Source organism: Molothrus ater, chromosome 1, assembly GCF_012460135.2.
Source record: "Molothrus ater isolate BHLD 08-10-18 breed brown headed cowbird chromosome 1, BPBGC_Mater_1.1, whole genome shotgun sequence".
NCBI classification, from domain to species: domain Eukaryota; kingdom Metazoa; phylum Chordata; class Aves; order Passeriformes; family Icteridae; genus Molothrus; species Molothrus ater.
This window is the reverse complement of record NC_050478.2, coordinates 104,278,727-104,292,900: the sequence shown is the minus strand read 5'-3', so window position 1 is coordinate 104,292,900 and position 14,174 is coordinate 104,278,727. Positions and strand designations below refer to the sequence as shown.

Here is a 14,174-nt window from a genome sequence, read left to right as displayed (position 1 = left end):
AATAAAACAAAATATTTTCTCGTTAATATTTTTTGTTTCACGTTTAGTAACCATTTCTTAAATATCACTGCCTTGAAAGCAGAGAGCAGTATGCCTTCCTAACCTCCTATAAAAACCTAAAAAGCATGCTGATTGCTAGTTTAGAAATTCAGGACAAAAGCCTGATGGAAAAGACAAACTAAGAAAGGCAAGGCAGTAATACTTCACAATGCTGTTTAGTTTTAATTTTTATTTCTTTTAATATCCAGAATCTATACATTGCCTGATGCAGTGAAATTCCAGAACTCTGCATAAAAACTGAGATTAATGCAGCTCACTACTACTTACTCTTCTCAGACAGCAAATTAAAAGGCTATGAATACCTGAGGTATATGAAAGCAGACACATTCTTTGTGACTTCTGAGGCTCCAGAAAGACTGATTTTTGAATATTTATGCAATGCTACCTAGTTTACAAAAATTCTTACAGCTGAATATATTAATACCACCAAGGTAAGTGCAACTGTAATTGGAATGGGGGAAAGAATCTCTATGCCATATCATGAAAATATTTTTTTCTGGCAATAAGCCATTGCACTGGCAAAAGCTGAAACTGAAACTGCTTTGGTTTTATAACTTTCTTTTACTGAGAGAGCATAAAAGTAAATACAAAATAAAAAATATCTTCTTCAGCAGTTCAATAACTAAAACGACTCCACTTATAAAATACTCAAATCAGTGCAACTAAAATTAACCCTGAATATGCTGTTTGACTTTCTCATGTTATAGCAGTGGCTCTCAAAAATAATAATTAAACACTACTCCACCTCAAAGTATCTGATATGCTTTACATGACAAACAAGACAAAGTTTCAAAACTCATTATCACAACATGCTTACATTAGCATAACCTGAGCAGGAGGTTTTGTGGGTAGGAATTATATCTCTGTACCATTAACAAAGATGCTATTTTAGCTGCCACTAGACCAACATGTTTTCTTCAACATTTTTTTAGTGTTATTCAGTAATATCCATATAGAGATGCAAAATGTAATCAAAAGTCTGTCCACAATAGGTGTTTTCTGTGCATATGGAGAACCGCTTTACTAATGGTAAACTGCATTTTTTGGGTTCTTAAAGCCATCACCTTTTATATAAGTGCACCCATATGAATGTGCCTAGCTCAACAGGAGAAAAAAAAGAGTGCAAGTTACTCAAAGGCAAGGTTTCAGATTGCTCTAGAGAGCTACAACTTTAAAGGGCACGAATTTTAACTATCACTGGAAAAAAAAAGTTACTTAGAAGCAGATCTTAGCTTCCAGTAGCATAGATATTCATACACTCCATTTATTTTGAGATACATTTAGAGGGTTAAAATGTGCCTAATGCCACATGATGTAAACAGCAAAGAAGTTGTATTTGTTTCAAGAGATTAGGCAGAATAATATAAAAAACATGCAGAGCAGTGGTTTACCTCAATTTATCTCACTTTGTCTATATTTGCATACATATAAATTTATGAGGCAAAAGCTTTCCTTAAGCAGAGAAAATCTTCAGCAAGTGTTTTACTAGTTTCTATTTTGTACTCTGAAAAAACTGGGGGGGGAAATGACCCTCCCTGTCAAACAGGACCACTGTAGCATCAGCTCTACTCAACAAAAACATCTTTGTGCCCAAGTAAAGATTTTAATTGGGGGTTTAGGATTGCTCCTAGTACTGCACAGAGCAGTTATGGAACAAAATCAGGAAACAAAGTAAGCCTGTTGAATGCCTAATTAAAGTCTTCCACATACTATTAAATATAGGCAGCCAATTTTTATATATTTTAACTGTGTTATAGGAAATTATATACCCATATTTAGCAATAAATCTGTCGAACTCACCAAGATTCCAGAAGGAACCTTTTCATGGGCAGCAACATCACTTCTATTTGAGTCATCTTCAAGAACATCCTTTTCTGAGTTATGCATCTCAGAAAACAGAAAACTAACTTTCCACAATACAGGTAAATGAAAAAATTACATCCATAAGAAAATGTTGTAGCAGCATTTCTTCTCTTCTCATAGAAGCAGAAGAACTATGTAAACCTTCTGGTCTCTTAGAGGAAACTGCTTGGTATACATTCCCACGCAGAATTACGAGTAAAAAGGAAGTGCTTCTTTAAGAAAGCTCACACAGAAACTCCCTCACCAATAGGCTTTGCTTGAAATGTCCCAGCCCCCTTGCGCCCTCCGAGATAAGTGACAACACGGGCTGACTTTGCCATATGTTTGCACTGATAGGTGATGATCTTGGTTTGCATCACATCACATGACTACAGCTGAAGCTCCCATGAAAACAGGGATTTGGTTAATGATTCCTAAGCAAAGTCTACATTAGCTCACTTGGAGACTTTTCACCCACTGTTGCAACTCCAGCACTGGCAGCAGCACTCCAAGTCGTGGTTCAGCCTAAGTCAAGACTGCCTGCTGACACTCCATGCGCTGCTCCCTCTGCTGATGGCGTCACTGGGGCAGCCAGGCATGTTTGATACAGCAAATTTCACAACGCTTCAGGGTCTGCTATTCACGGACTTTTCTCCCTCCTTCTTGAAATTGAAATTACATAATAATAGCAAAGAGACAACTGACGTGGTGTCAAGTTTATACTAAACCATATAAAACCAATGCACACCAAGATGAGCATTTGTTTTCCTGTGGAAATTTTCTTGCTTTCTTCAAACAGAATTGTAAAGCAGTACAACGTGAGTGTGTGGACAAAACACACAAGCTTTTTAAATAACTAGCTCCATGACTCAGAACAAGAATTGATTTTTTCATCTGAGGAATTCTGAAATTTATCTAAATAAAATAATGGATAGGTGAAACAACCTGAGGGAGAGAAGTAGTAAAGAACCAATTCTGTCCCAGAATGTGAGAGACATTCTCTGAGGACCATCAATATTTCCTCAACATCGACAAGTTCTCACCACCCTAAACCCATGCACCTCCTTCCCACCCTCACTGGGTTACTGTGTGTCTGCTCAGAAGACCCTGGAGGATTACTTCTTGAATTACAAGCTTAAAAAAAATTATCCAGGACTACGATTTATCCCACTACTATTCCTCCTCTAAGTTTTGTAAATTCATGTAAAAGACTTTGATGCAAAGAGAGTGAACCACGTAAGAGGATGCAGCAAAATAGCTTGTAGGTTTCCAAAATGATTAATGAACTACACTCAAGTCCAAAACTGCATCAGTGTCAATGACAAAATCCTAAATTGAGTGTTGGGATTACTATGTCTGCAGTAAGGTTGTAATAAACTGCTACCATCTCTGAGCCCTTTTCTATACATTGAATAAATTCATATTTCATCTGGCTCTTACAGGAAAAACTAATGGGTTTTTTTAGCAAACATGACAAGAATTTTTATAAAATATTGAGAATTACTAGACACACTCAAATTGTCCTTCCTTTTCATCATTCCTTTATCCTGTATCTTCCATTAAAATATAGAATAAAACATACAGTTATGTGCAAAATGGAAGCAAAATTCATAAGCCAGTGCTTCTTTTCCAACACTACTGACCTCATTTTATGTTGAGACTTTTTTCTGTGATATCTCTACTATTTCAATATTGTTCAGTATTTCAGATGGACACTATTTTCTTCAAAGCTTATAAGAATGTTTTACACAACAGCTTTTCTGGAATACAGATAAAATTGTGTCACTGCAGTAAGGTAAGATTTAGGCAGGTAATAAGCTTTGCACATTTTGTGAGCCCTCCTGTCTTTTATTTCTCAATATTAATAAAGGTATGTAAAATATAATTCCTGCTGAGTAAGTTTCAGCACTAGGTTATGTACTTACAAGTTGCACAGGAAAATTAGCTTTTATTTTGAAAAGCAAATACCTCAAATTTGGAAGTGTTACAAGCAATGTTTTCCATGCAACCTTAATGAAGCTCTTAGGTGCAGGTAGGTTTTCCTGTGGGGTAGTCTCAAAGAGCACTTACAAGTTTTCTCTCTAGACTCACAGAAGTTAATAATGCTGACCAAGATCATTCAACATCCTGTGCTCTGTCTTTGACCTGCTCTTTGTGAGTCTACACATTTTATCCTGTTGCTCATTAGTCAAAATCCCTGATGGAAAGCATGATTCCATTTTTAAAACAAGGTTTCTGCAGCAATTGTCATAATAAATTCAATTGCATTTCATTTAGTCTTATAGCATCTCAGAGATGTAGTATTTTTTCACCTATACAATGAAAAATTCAGTACCAATTAGGAATTAAACATGCAGGGAAGTTTAGCACATTTAGAACTTGATCTTTCAGATTTTCCCTGTTTCTTTTACCTCTTTTCACGTTGCCTCAATAAGCTACATTTGCAGTTGCAAATCAGATTTCTTTTTAATGACGATCTGGGATATGTAAAAGTCTGACCACCTTTGAAAATGACATTTAAGCAATTATTGGACTGTACTGTATAGGAACTGTAGAACAAACACCACCAGAAAACAGCTACAGGGCATTCCCCCAACTCTCAGCAGTGCATACCATTCTGAGTTCTGGAAGGAAGGAAGCACAAATCCTACACACATAGATTCTATCAGCACTCTATCCCAACTCACTCAGAGATCAGAGTAAGTATGCCAAGGAAAACGAATGGACCAAATCCTTCACTAATTAACATACCCTAAGAGATACAGCAAGTATGGGACCTTTGTTCATGTTCCAATTGTCTCCTTCACCCCACCTTGTCACACATAATTTTACCTGCTATCGACCAAGAACATACACCACAGTTCTCAAAGTAAGGATGGGGTGTGACAATTTTTAGTCTCACACCCCATCCTGACACTGGAAAAGGTCCTTTCTCCACAAGGCTCGACTCCAGCTCCAAAATTCCAACACTTCTCTATTTTCACACACTTTTACACTGTGCTTATTAGGTGCAAAAAAAAGTGGAGGAGTTGCCCACTTCTCCTACACAGATTACAAAAATCAGACTGGGGCTGAAAACACTCTTCTGTGCCCAAGTTCTTGGTGCCAGCCCTGGTCTGAAGCATCTGCTTACTGAGGCTGGAAATAAAGCTCTGCTCATTCCACATTGTGCTGAAACACACTCAGCACAACATCTCTGATACTTTTAAGTGCAAAAGTCTATCCATGCTGTATATGAGCCTAATTCAAAGGTTATTAACTTTGCTAAATTAAAATAAACTTTGACATGACTAAAAGAAAACATACTGAATTATCTGCCTGAGATGCATCCTGAAAAGGACACACAAATTTTTTAAAAAGAAAACAGCTAGAATTTTTCCTCTAGCAGAGTGGAAAAATAACATCAAGTGTCACTTATTAAAAAAATAATATAATTGCTAAGATTTTCCATACAAAAGCTGAAGGTACTTAAAATACAACATGGAATTACATTTTTAATTTTAGCAAGTTACACGCAACTAAAAAAGAAATTCTGTTCAACAATGTTGAAAAATACTACTAGGCAGTACTACCTGCTTTTACCTGCAATTCCCAGCTCTCAAAAAAATAAAAACAAACAAAAAAATTTACTATCACATGTAACAACAGCAGATATGAGAATTCAAGCAGTTAACAGATGTTAGAGAAACGATATTGATATAAAAGTAATGTATTGTTCACTAAACTGGTGGTTAAAAATAAAATCAAATTCGTTTTGTACCTATGATGCAATATGGTAAATTCAATGCCTTCAAGATCTCCTGTCAGGTGGAATCAAGAGCCATTTAAATCAAAACATTTTGCAGTGCAACTTAACTACTTTTTATCACTGGGAAAAAAATAGCAAGAAAGGAAATCCACAATTTGTTTGGAGTTAGTGCTTTTGTAATTGTGTCAGCAGTTTTATCAGTACGATCTGCAATGAATCATCTGATTTCAGTGTTACAGTATCTGTCCTTGTATTAATTTGAGCATTTTCTTTTTTAAAAAAGTTACCCTTTTTTTCTGTTTACAAAAGAACATCAGTGAGGACAAAGAATACTTTAAGAGTTCATAACTTGAGTTTTACTGGCAAAATCATTAGTTCATTTAAAAACTGAGGTTACACATACACAAAATGTTCTTATGCACGTGGAGACCTCAACTTCTTTCAAGGTACTGGAAAAAGTAACTGGCTAATCCAAGAGTGCAGCCCTTTGCAATCTGCACGAGCATATCCCACACCACCCCCTGCCACGCTCGTTGTATTTCCAGCAACACAGACTCTTGTAAGGCCACATTATCTTTGGCTGAACTTATTTCCAGACATGTAGCACAGAAACCAATGCTTCTGAACAGAAATTCTATCAATCTCCTTTTTGGATGAGATGAAAGAAAGCAGATGAAGCTTTTCCTTTATGTTTCTACAAAACACTAAACATTTCCTTAATAAGCAATCCAGCAATCCCTTATCTTTGTTTCTTCTTTTTAACAACATTCTTTCCAGGTGCTTATCTGCCCCAGGTGCATTTAAATTTTCTTGCAGCCTCCCAGGGTTTAGAAGTCAAAGCAAAAAAACACAGTCGTGTGCACACATGAAATCTAACTATATCTAATCTATCTATTCATGGTAAATAATTTGGTTACATTTAGAATGGATACACAAAGGCTAGTACAAACCTTCAGGCTGACGAGAACAGAAATAATGCTTATTCTGAGAAATACATATATGGAATACTTAAAGAGCTCTAAATATTGCATCTATAAACAAGATACCTTTTTTCCCCACTTGATAAGACACTTGACAAGATTCTCCATATTGCTAAACTCATGAACATATACCAAAATAAAGCAATATCCCTAAATTTAATTTGCATAAGACTTGGCTGTATCACCAACAAGTTGGGTAAGAATGCTAGTCTTACAGAATTCCCACACAGATGTATTTACATGAGATGTTGGGAAGAGAAAAATTAGATACAGCTGAGCAAAGTGGCATAGGCTTACTCTTTGAGCAAAGCCAATCCACTGCATTATTGAGCTGTAATGACCACAGAGGTCACATCTGGCTGAGGGACCTGCTTGCCCCTAGCACACAGCAGCGTCTGCATCGTCTATATATGACACAACACACCGGTGTAGTGGCCTCACAGATCTCTTGTTTGTGTTAACAGGCATACTTTTTCCTTCAGGGAATGAATGGCTTGAAGTCACCACTAAGTACTTTTCTTCTTTAAATCACTGTATTTCAGTTCACATCACAAACTAAATTCTAGTTAGCCAAGGGAGTCAATTACTTCCATTTCTAATGGAATCACAGCTCCAAGTCATTATCCGAAGCACTTATTTGAAAGAATTTTGAAAAAAATCCTTCACACATTTCCTTTAAAAGGATTTTCATAACCATCAATTCAGAAGAAGTGTATTTCCTGAGGAGACAGCTATGCAGTCTAAAAAAAGACAGGTAAACCTAGAGACACAGCCTAAGACCAGCTTAGCTGGCTTCAGCCACATACACCAACAGAACTATGTCACCTAGTACACTGCAGACTTTTCTATTATTACTTTGCACATTTACATTTCTGGTATTGAACTTCAGCACTCCGGATAAAGAAATGGGCCGATTCATCAGCTAAAAATCTCAAATGCTCACTCAGTGCATACAGAAGCAATGAGGAAGTGTCCCTTAGTCCTGGGAAAATAAGTGACTCAGGACAACTTCTGACAACTAATGTCAAATTACAAATTACATTCGTGCAAAGGTGAAAGAAATTGATTAAAATACTTAGCTAGGAAGGGGAAGCTAGCATCTTTCTTTGATAATTCCCTTGGAATAAAAATACAAGGAAAAAAATCTCTACCAAGTGTGCTTAAGCTTTGTCCACAAGCAGAAAGACAATCTGACTTGACTAAGCATGACAGTTTCATATTAAATCAGTCTGCCTGCCCAAACTGAAATGCAAGCATTAATGTAACAACCAAGATGAGAGAGCAGCTAGGCAGATTAAATGCATTTTAAGTGCCACATTCTTTGCAAAAGCACCAACATTTTTTACTATGCTTAAAGTGGATAATTCTATTTTATAACTTAGGAAAAAAACCCTCTGCTTACCTATGTGATAGTGAGATATGTCCAGAGATGACATCTTTGTATTACTGAAGAACCTTAAACTGTAACTGCAACAAGACCATGAAGAACATTCTCCAGATACAAAAGTCACAGGGATACAGTTTGCTACTATGCTATGTTCTCAGAACGTGCCCAGTATGGGATGAAGACATCTAATCTATACACTTCAGACTTGCATTTGATCACAAACACACCACACACTGTTGTGCATATGCCTGAAAGCTTCTTCACTGCGGATATCTGTAACACACAGCACTGAATCTCACACCTTTTGAGACAGTTACATAAGAACGTATTGCTAAATCACGATACAACCAATGATGAAAAGTTATTTCATAAATAATCCAAAGCTATTTTTAAAAAGTCCAGTTTGTTGGAAATTCTAACTTAAGCACAGATTCTGCGTTCACATAGAGACTCTGAGAAACTGTTTTCCTGTATGCTGTGATCTTGCACTTAAAAGATGCAAGACTGGAAAACAAAAAATTGTGATTAAGACTATAATTGTGATCTAGACTATTAACTGTGTAACCATTTTCCAGGAAGAGAAGCAACAACTGCAACTAAATTAACCTCTGGCTTTGACAAAGGTTCCCAAAGTGGCTTTGAACAAAATCCTTTCACCTCTATCTGATCTAGGTTGCAAATTCTCTGAGGCCGAGACCAAGTCACACAGCATGCAATGCAAAAAAGAGCTGCTCGGGGCCTCAAGGTACATACGGAGGTGTCAAGTGCCCTACGTGCAGTTTGGATTTCCCCTTAACTGATCAAGACTTTACACCAGTGGAAGGAAACGCTAGAGGCAGAGAGAAAGGACATAAAATTCACTGCACTGCAAACCTGAAGCATTTTATGTGGAGGTCTTCCAAGTAAACAATAACAAAGAATTACACTAACTTTTGCAACAACCCAAAATATTAAGAACCAAGAAAAAGATGAAGTATTAAGTACCAAGAATAAATTTAAACACCATCTCTGTTACAGGCCACTAAAAAACTCAAACTTTCTGATATGCTTAACTGAAAAGTTATGATACAAGCTTAAAAATTAATACTCTAATTGCTGACGAGAGCCATTCAGCACTACCCTAGTTATTCCTACTGCAACTAAGAATAAGACCAGATAATACAGCATTTCAGTCAAAGTTCCTGGCATCCTGAGATTATTCAGAAACATTTGAACTTCAGCATATCTGTTTAATAGTGTATTATATAACAGTCATATACTTTTACGGAGCACTTTGCTTTACACCATTCAAGTAAAGAGGTCTTCCTTGATTTTTTTAAGGGATGGCAAAACTCTTTACATTCCTGTATGTTCTGGAATGCAAAGGAACTGTAGCAGGGACTAGAAGAAAAGGAACAACTTAGGGCCCTGGCTGGAGCTAGCTGCCTAGTCTGCGTACAAAAAAAGTTGCTAATGTATCCACGAAGTGATAGACATTCCCACACTTAAAAAAAAAAAAAAAAAAAAAGAGAAGGCATTTCGTGACTTACAACTAATGAATACCTATACGTTCTTAAAATGCATGTAACACTACGAATTTTTCTTCTATTTTGCAAACATTAAATGCTCAGTATGCAAAACTGTCCCAAAAATTCTTGTGAAGTAAGAAATCCCAACCAACCAAAGAAAACCAGAATAGACCCCAAGGAGTTGTATTTTAGTGATGCTTGTGGGTTCCTTACAACCTGGGATACTCTATAACAACTAAATTTTATAAGGTTGTCTGTCATCTTCTCTGACAGTATCCTGCACAATACAGTATACGACTAGCAAATACCTTCTTGTAACAACAGTGGTATTTTGTTTGGGGTGGGGAAAAAAGGGAACCAGATGACGGGCGTGTACAAAGTGCAGCCACAACACAGGTATATTTATGACATCATTTTTCTGGATGGAAATGCACAGGTTTATACAGCCTACTGCCCTGCTCTATCAAAAATCATTGATGCCTGCTTACATGTACTCAGTAACCACTTCAGGAGAAAAAAAACGCAGCTCACACCAATTAAACCAGACACACACCTGGCAAGACCCCAAAGAGAGGCACACAAAAAACTGAGGGCAGCGTGGCTCCACTTCAGGCTCCCCACACCAGAGGGACAGACGCGGGAGGCAGCGGCGGAGCGCCCGGCCGGAGCGAGAGTTCAGCGTCCGGGTTTAGGGGAAGGCTCTGGGCAGCCAGGCCAGGCGAGGCACAGCACGGCACGGCACGGCACGTATCCCGGTGTGCCAGAGCGGCACCGCCGAGCGCGCCGGGAACACCGGCGATCCCGCCACCCCCGGGCTGCGCTGGAGCGGCGGCGCCGGCTGCCAGCCCCGCTCTGCCCAGCCGCACACCGGGCAGCCGGGACACGGCAGGGGTGATTCCCCTTCGCTCCGCCGGCCTGGGCTGCGGGGAATTGCGGAGCGCTGGCAGTGCCGGCCGGGCGGCCCCGCTCCGCAGCGACGGTTCCGGGGAGGTTCTCGTGGTTCGCTATGGGGAGCGAGCCCGGGCCGGCAGCCGGGGCAGGGCCTGCGCCGCCCTCCCTTCCCCTCGCTCTCCCTCCTTCTTTCCCTCCCTGCCCGGTGGCCGCCCGGGCTCGCCCCGCACGCCGGCAGGGACACCCCGCGCCGAGCCGAGCCGCCGACAGCGACAGCGGCCCCTTCACGCTTACCTCGAGCGAGGCCCGGCCGGAGCCGGCGCCGGCCGAGGAGGGACGGACGGTGGCTAGACGGAGGGATGGAGCAGGGGAGGGACGGACGGCAGCGGGCAGCCGGGGGAGCCGCGCCCGGGCGGGTGCGAACTGCGCCAAGCGGCGGCCGTTGCTGCAGCGCGTGCACGCCCGCGCGCGCTCCCGCTGGCGGCGGCGGGGGCGCGCCTGGCCCGGGGAGCCACGTGACCTTGGAGCGGCGCCGGGTAGGAGGGGGAAGGGGAGGGAAGGAGGCGCGCGTGCGCGCGGCCCCGTCAGGCGCGGCCCCGGCTGCACGTAGCGCGTCCCGGAGCCTCCCGGCGGGATCCCGCCCGGGCCCTCGGGAGCGGGGATCAGCAGCCGAGCCCGCTCGGGAGCAGCTGCTTATAGCCATGGTCGGAGCCGGGGCTCAGCATTTACCACCCCGTGACAGCGCGGCGGAAAAGACGCGCTGCCCTCACGGTGTTTGCCACTTCATACGTCCCTCGCTGCATCCTTCTTCTGAAAGTTACCGGCCCACCCACAGGAGGAGGGAAATTTTTATTTTTTTCGTATACATATACGTATCCTTATGCATACAGACATACATAAGTCATATATGCGTTCTGCCATAGTATATCTATATCTATATATCTATATCTATATCTATATCTATATCTTTATATCTGTGTCATCTATCTATATCTCATAGTCCCAAGCTGTGCCCGAGGAGATTTCAGATGGACATTAGAAGGATTTTTTCACAGGAAGGGTGGTTAGACGTTGGAATGTCTAACCCGGGGAGGTGGCAGAGTCACCATCCCTGGAGGTGTTTAAGGAAAGACTGGACAGTGGCACTCAGTGCCATCCATGGTCTGGTTGAGACAATGATATTTTGTAGGTTGTAGTCGATCTTGGAGGTCTTTTCCAACATAATTTATTCAGTGATTCTGTTTTATATTTATTTTGTAATGAAAGTGTAGAATTGCAAAATCAGAACATGTCCAGCAGGCTGTGTATGCATTTCAGGACAGCAGCTTCATTTGCCCATTGGTTTTATGATTCACACCACTGCTTGCTGCAGTCGGTTTGGTGATGTGTTATTATTTACCTGAGTCACGCTATTGCCCAGAGGCCCCAGATGATGCCATGACACAATATGTACTAAACCATGGTAAAATTCTCACTTCAAACAACTTGCACCATAAAAAAGGGTAAAGAAAAGGAGAAGCAGCATAATTGGAAATACAATTTGGGTTTCACAAATGTAAATTTTTATCACTATCCATGTTGCTTCTTTATTTTATTCTTCCATTTTTCTACCAACTACTACTTCCTCCACCAGACTGTTGACAAAAGTTTGTTAAAAGTGGGGCTTTGCCCCACTTGGTGTTAGAGCCATTTTAGGTTTTCACATAGGTTTCGTGTTGTTGTCACATAATGAGAAATCAGGCTGGTCAGCAGAGCATTCAGGGCATCTGACAAAAAGGCATCTTAGCATGCAAAGGGATATATAGACAAAATTTATTGTGATAGTCTATGTATCTCATAAAAGATGCCTGACAATCTTTTTTTATCAGTGCTACACAGAGATAAGATCTGTTTATTCATCTGTACCTCCTGGGACAAGCTGCCTAAAAGATTATAGCCAGTGAGTTTGCTTATTTGTAGATAATATATTTAAATCCATTTGAGCATGGAACTAATACAAATCTATCCTTGCATAATGTGCAGGCTAGGTTTTTGAGGAAACTGGTTCATGGAAGAAGGCACAAACACAGAATTACATGGATAGGGTGACTGTATTATGGATATGTAAAAAGGGAGGTCAGATTTCACACCTGCCCATTTAGATTATGTTATTGTCATGTCAGGAATTCTGAGTCAATCTTGGAACACTTTCCAGGACTCAGGATACATGGAAGCAACAAAGAGTAATGGAGCAATTTGCCACCCTTCAGCACTACCATTTTTCAGCTGCAGCAGTTTTCTGAGAGGCCTCCTGTCTGAGTATAACATTGCAATAATAATTACCTAGCCACATTAGCATAACATCTGTCACAAACACACAGTCTGCAGATCATTTCCCTGCTTTGCTGAGTTCCTTATTTGGCATCTTTGTCTCACAGTTTGGGAGGGAAACCTCTCCAGCAATTGCTCTAAGAGAGTATTTTCATTTGTATTTCTGTGATCTTATCTTTGCTGGTCGTAACAAGAAGTTATTTTTTTTATTGGATGGGATTCTCCTTTTCAACACCAGGCAGCCCTGTTCACAGGGAGATAAGAGGAGGCTAAATCTGTTCCATGTCCTCAAATATTGACATTAAGCTAAATGCTATTATAAAAATAAGCCATAAAAATCTTTCCTTGAAAAGGGGTAACAAATGGGTAGTTCATACTTTCCTGTTTCAAACCTGGAATAAGTTCTTCTGAGTAAAGAGCATTTATTTGAAAACACAGTGTCTTTCTTCCCTTTAGGTAACATTTACCATTCCAAAATTATCACCTCTGCACAATCAGGACTACTGAAGCAGGCATCCCTCAGTATTCTCCTTTTGTATTCTTTGCTCTTTTGCACTTACACATAGAAGATTACAATCAAGCTGTAGAATGGTTTTCATTTTCCACAGCTGTATCTATAAGTGGGATTGGTTTCTGTTGTGAATGTTGTGAAGTGGTGTAGCCAGGAGCTCTCTACATCGAGGCACCATTTGTGGTCCTTGTTGAACCAGCTCACTGCTGGTTAATCCAGGGCCTCCAGGGCAAGGTAACCTGCTACCTCACTTGTGTTCATTTTGCCTTTTCACCACAAATGTCACTATTGTTTCTCCCATCCGGGAGAGGGGAGGGTGTGATGAGAGCAGCTGCTTACTGGTGTGGTTATTTTGGTGGAGGGGAGGCAATTTGAAAGTGTTACCCAGTGCCATATGTAAATCAGTGGCTCTCTGGCTCTTCAGCTGGGGATCCTGTCTGGCAGCAGCAGTGTGTGAGAGGGGTAGCCTGCTTAGGGCTACCTGCCCATAAGGCAGAAAAAGAGCTGGCATTAGTGATGAGTTATAGTTCTGTCATTTTGCCTGTTTGTATGCATACAACACTCAGAAGAAACCACTCTCTGGAGCAGTCATTTATTCCATACCCACCATCAGCCCTGCTCATACTACAGCAGACAGGATGATATCTTACCCTGTAAACCTATGAGAATCCTTATCTTTGCCTCTTAGTCACAACCAACACATGTCCCTCAGAAGCATTTTCCATAACATCTCTCAGATCAGAATGACATTATGACAGGATGTTATGATTTACTGAAGTTTAGTTTTATTTTTTATTTCCATTTAAGAAACAAAAAACCCCAAAAAAAAAAAAAAAAAAAAAAAAAAAAAAGAAGGTAAGTTAATAGCAAGGATTCAGGGCTGTAAGGAACTGTATCCTGATGCACCAAAATTTTTAAGCACATCAATAGTCCCAAA

The 14,174-nt window shown here is 40.4% G+C and overlaps 1 protein-coding gene across 2 annotated transcripts in view; it reads right to left on the bottom strand.

Annotated features, from left to right (window-relative positions):
* LPIN2 (lipin 2) overlaps nt 1-10,876 on the bottom strand; it is a 44,088-nt gene extending 33,212 nt beyond the window's left edge. The window contains exon 1 of one of the 2 annotated variants that reach the window (XM_036401659.2): nt 10,711-10,876. The gene's annotated coding sequence lies outside the window, so the exon portion shown is untranslated. Of the gene's footprint in view, nt 1-1,860; nt 1,924-10,710 lie in introns of those variants that run through there. The other variant, XM_036401651.2, reaches the window with a different exon arrangement.
* Between the last annotated feature and the right edge of the window lie 3,298 nt (nt 10,877-14,174).